Below are 5,744 nucleotides of genomic sequence, written 5' to 3'. Positions count from 1 at the left end.
CTTTACAACACATGCACATGTATACGCAAGAACTTATAATTATCCACTTTAGTTTAATTGTTTTTTTATTATCCTCATTATCCGTGGTAGGTTTAGTCCGAGAATTGTCCTTAGTAATAAAGCAATCACACGCGTCCAAAAGAAACGTACCCACACAACAAAAGCTGTTTGCTCTGTTATTGTCGATGCAATTTTATTTTCGAGCTAGTTGATATTACGGTTTAGTCATCGTAGATATAGGGTCAACGAAAGTCAAGAAATAAAGAAAGAGAAACACTCTGGGTTGTTTACAATAGTCAACAAACATATAAGCAGTTAAAACGAATTAAAAGTGGTACCGTTTCTTTTGGACGCAGTGGCAAACTCCTCAAAAGTCACATTCCTTCTCGTTTACACGTTGATGTGCAGTACCTCAGATCTAAGAAGGCGTATATAAGGAATAAGAACATCCCTCCAGGGCTAACACCTTTCCGGTTCTCGCCGGAAATCTGGTTTTTGAAAACTTTTAAAACCGGAAAATCCGGTTTCTTAAAGTAAAACTTTGTTCTTTGTCCCTACAAGATAATACCACCAAAAAAAAGCCTCCGCTTCTGGGGGGGGGACGCCGCCGTGGACCCTGGCCTTTCAGGTTTTTCACTTTTTGGGGGTGTTAGCCCTGTCCCTCAGCTAGAACCCATTCCAAAAATTGTACAGCCTGGCTGCTTTTTGTGCACACACAAAAAAATCACATTGACAAAGGTGTCAGTGAAGAAATTACTTCAGCAAAAAAAAAGTCCGCTCCGCACAGAATGCAGCAGGACTGTGGATTGTTGGTATGTTTCCAGGTGGAAGGAAACTCTTATTCCTTGGCGCGTGGAGATGTATAAGCTATATACGGGAAGGAATATACCTATACACCACACTTTGAAAAGACGTTACGGTGGGCATTGTTGGAATATGTGTTGAAATGCAAAGGCATGAACAATGCACCGTGATGACGTTCCACGTATAGGAAATATAATGTGGACATTCTTTCTTAAATGGCCTTTCTTTTGCACTTCTCTGGAATCAGATTTATAATCCATGCCAAAAACCACAGCTAACACCTCTAAACATTCCGCATTTTCTGTACGTTATCCCATGTAAAGATGTTTTTTTGTTCCACACACAAATAATGGTATGTTTTTGGTTTTTTTACTAGTTTAGATATTAAGAAAAAATCGCGTACATAATAGCTGCTGCAGGATAGTAAATAAACAGTATATATCAACGTCCTTTCTTGAAGGCTAGAAAAGACACAAGCTGTAAGATAAGTTATAGTGTTAAATAATATAGCTAAAATGTTTGTGATAACAAGACAAGAAAACTTTGATAATGTCTATAACTATTACTGTATCAAAATTACATGTACTCAATATCACCGTCTTCGTATCAGTTAATTTTCCTTTCTAAACCTGAAATACTGGTCGTAAGCTAGCTTTACAAAATTTGATTTTGTAAATAACTTACATATTGACCAAAGCGATTAAAACGATTCTGAATTCTCTGAGTGACCTACTTTTTGTGCCAATGCAAATCTTAAGCTCATAATCAGTCTACACTGAGACGGGAAAAAAATGACTTGTTCTTGCATGTCACTGAAAAAGTCCGAGTCTTGTGATAAGTACCTCTCTACTGCAGAGTCAAAAGCGCAATATAACCTAGAGGGTAAAGTCACCACTAGCGTAGTATTTCATGATAATTGTAATGATCGGACGTTTGTATATAGCGGCGGCGTATGAATAAACCAAGATAACGTGTAGAGATGAAAGCGATGGGAAAATATTCACTCAGCTCTTGTACGGTGTCGGTCTCGCCAAAGCAATAGAAAGCGATTGGTAAATTTGATTGAGTATCGCCCGAAAACGAGATCGTCCCATGAATTTTGCATTACCTAATTCTGTAATGGTTGCTTTCTATTTACCATTATACCTGACCTATCAGAGAGAGAGAGAGAGAAGGGGGGGCGGCAGAAAGGTTTAGATAGGTATGTTCGTGTGTGTGTGTTTGTGGGGGGGGGGGGGATTGGGAGAGTGTGAGACTGTGTGTGCGCGCCGCGAGGAGGTGGCGAAAATAGAGTGCGTGTCTGTGTATGTGCATGTATTGGTGAACTGCAGCATGCCTAATATATACACATATGAATACTAATTAACAACAACACATTTCTATATCAAAGAGTAATTTGATATCTTTCAGAAATACTCCCAATGGGAGTTCTTTGAGAGTTTTATCAGCGGTTGTCACACGCACCATTACCCCCATCCCCATCTGTTTTCCTCACAAATTTTAAGTTTTAAAGTGATTGTTAAGGTAGCATAAAATCATTACTGGACATGTGTCTTATGGCTGCGGTGAGTATGTGCGTATGTGTAACATAATTATAGGATAAAGCTGTGGGCTGAGAGGGGAGGAGGGGCCAGTTGCAGTAAGAGCGAGGGATAGCAAGAGAGAGTGAAAGACAACATGAGGGAAAAGATAGATACACTTCCGTTCTGTCATATCTATCTAACGTCTGTAGCCTTCTTTCGACATCAGCATTGTCAGTTATTTCCCTTAATCGGAATGTTTTTTTGTTTTGTTGTTTCGCAATCTATCGCGTAAACAGTGTGTCTTGGTTTCCTTTGTGTTAGTTTTGGTTAATGTTGTGTGTGGTCATGCAGAATACCTCGTGCTTCGTTTGTGATTATTTGTTGTTGTTAGTTTTTTTTTCTAATTTCTTTTTGCTGCTGTTTGCAGTTAGCTATACCGGCAACATATTCAAGCATTTGTTAAAAAAATCAACGTACAAGTGTGTTCTCTTTTTAGATATTAGCAAGTCCGAAGAATCTTACAAAATTTTATACGAATAAGGGTTGGGTTCCCTGTTATTCTGCTGAGTTTAAATACCACACCAGAATAAGATTTTGTTTTCGTTGAGATCATTTGTTGTTTAATCAGTAACGCATATTGTTTCCTATTTTCTCGATGGTCTATGTCATTTCCATGATAGGCAAACAAATTAGCGTTATCACCCAGAGTTTGCATTAGTAGGGGAAGGTTGCCTGGTATGGACCACCTCCGGTTCTGACAAACTAACGGTGCTAGAGCGCTCAAAATAATTTCATTCTCCATATTTACCCTCTGTGTATAGCTTGCACGTGTCAAAAAAAGTTGCGGGGGCACAAACCACAAAACCGTTAGGCTTTTTCACTTTTGTACACTTCTGGCAGCGTTCACTTTAAATTTGACGCTTATATTGTACAATTGTGAATGTTTCTGTTTCTAATATTTGCTGAATGTTAATCAAAGCTAATTCGCTCTAATTAGGCCCGACGATTTGCTAAAGAGAGAACACCTACCAAGCACAAAATGAAACTTCTTCGCTGCAAGAAAACAAACTAGTTATCAGCATAAAACAACCTTCCCCTAAGCCAATTCTTTTAAGTGCAACTAGGTTGCAATAGATGGGTGTCAAAACACTTGATGTGTATTAATCCAGTGTGAAATATGATAAAATTTATAATTGTTTCAAAAGGTATCTTGCTCATTAAGATGACACATCATTGCATGTGGCGCAATACCAATCATTCCTGTTGATGACATAATTATGTAGCTTACGTCACAATCCTTGTCGTGGAATTACAGAAGGTGCAGTTTCACAAATCGGTCTTGAATTTTGGCACGGCTGCTTCGCGCATTCAAACAGAATCATGTTCAAAGCGTATACGAAAACTTGGTGAGCTCTGTTTTTTTGCACGCTAGCTTATACGAGATAGAAGGCATCTCAAAAGGAAAATTAATAATTATATGGAACGCGGTGATTAACGAGCTTCAGCGTGCGACATCCTCGGTGCTAGCTGTCAGTTTCTTCTGGATAAGGTTTTCCATCAGAAAACTTGGAAGAATATCAATGTAAAAGACTCTTTGAATAAAAGTGACATCCTATACAAAGCTGAAACCCGTCAGAAGCTGTCACCGTAGTATCCACTTAGGTCATGTCACTTTTAAGGGGAATAAATTCCAATTGGTTTTGGTGTTAGTTATTTTTGAATATGTCATACGGCTTCAAATAGTTTTGGCATGGATCCCTCCCAATGTCGGAATCCAGGGTAATGAAACATGTGGAACAAAATATGTTAATGCTTCGTAGCTGCTGCTAAAATCTAAATGAATTTGTGAGACTGCAGTTGTGTAAAACCATGGCCAGGGGTTATGGTCTTATTTGCATTTTTCAAGTACAGTTCTTTCTATTGAATCCATCATATATCTTGGCTGGTCGTCAACTTCAAAGCTGTCATGATCTTTTTTTTTATCTTACTGTTCATAGTTGTCTCTTCGGCCACGAATTAGAAGTATTTTCAAAATCTACAGGAAGTTTTCTGTTTCTCTAAATTTCACGCCACACGATTATGAAACATGTATTACTTTCTGATGACGATGAAAACATTCATTCAATTTCTTCTTTTCTTTTTTTATTCAATCAAAACCTGCCAACGACTCACTGCATGTTAAACTTTGAGGTCAGTGTATTCGAAATTCTAATACCTTCGAAAAAACACATGTCGTTTATTTTAATCCTTTTAAAAGTTTTAAAAAAAACTTGCAGTGTTTGCATATCCTGTACTGTCGTTTATTCTTGGTTGTTTTGAGTGACCTTTGCTTTTTCACAAGGACTGCAGAGATGTACAGTAAATAATAACTATTATTCTTACCTTACTGAAAGTTTTTCACCTGTTATTACTGAAAGTTTCGTACCTTTTGATACTGCTTATTTTCGTTCCTGCTTGTTGAAAATTGCTTGATCAAAAACTTGAAAACGTGTGGCTGCGGTTATTCCCGTTTCTTTCATTCAAAAAAGAAATTTACTTCCATCCTCTCTTCTTGTGTACAGTACCTCCGTTATTTGTATATACCGCCAACTTCAAACTGTCTCACGTTGAAAATAAACTCAGACAGAAAGAACAGAGAGACTTGTGATTATTTCTGTTCATGCTTGTGTCCGTCTTTCTGGATGTCTGTTTTTCTGTGTGTGTGTGTGTGTGTGTGTGTGTGTGTGTGTGTGTGTGTGTGTGTGTGCCTGTGTGTGTGTGAGTGAGCCTGTGTGTGTGTGAGCCTGTGTGTCTGTGTGTGTGAGGGTGTGTGTGACTTGTGATTATTTGTGACCCTCCACCACGAAATGAGTCGCATGTCACCTCGCGCGGTTCTGCGCTAGGCTTAATAGTCCGGGGAGTGTCTGGTAACAGTGTGAGGGTCACCTTAGTCACAGGCTTATGACTCAAACAGTTTTCGCTCTTTTCTAAAACGGTTTTCACCACTGGATAGAGCATAAAAAACTCTGTAGGAAAATGTACAAATATGAAAATCATGCAAAGGTGACATGCGACTCATTCTGTTGTGGAGGGTCACATTTCTGTTGATGTTTGTGTCCGTCTTTCTGGATGTCTGTTTTTCTGTCTGTGTCTGAGCCTCTGTGTGTGTGTGTGTGTGTGTGTGTGTGTATGTGTGTGTGTGTGTGTGTGTGTGCCAGCGTGCGTGTGTGTGCCAGCGTGCGTGTGTGACGGTGGGTTTGTGTTTGTGTGTGTCTGTGTGCTGCCTATGTTCTTGGTTGTTATTATTTGCTTTAATGCCAAATGTGTTCTCACAGAAAACATACAAACGTCTATTGCTCACTCAACACATTTCACATTCGCACACAAACCAATAGTTGATTAAAGAAGTACAGATTTATCAGTTTTAAAGATGCCAGC

This window comes from Littorina saxatilis, linkage group LG1 (genome assembly GCF_037325665.1).
Source record: "Littorina saxatilis isolate snail1 linkage group LG1, US_GU_Lsax_2.0, whole genome shotgun sequence".
Lineage (NCBI taxonomy): Eukaryota > Metazoa > Mollusca > Gastropoda > Littorinimorpha > Littorinidae > Littorina > Littorina saxatilis.
Note: the sequence above shows the minus strand (reverse complement) of the source record.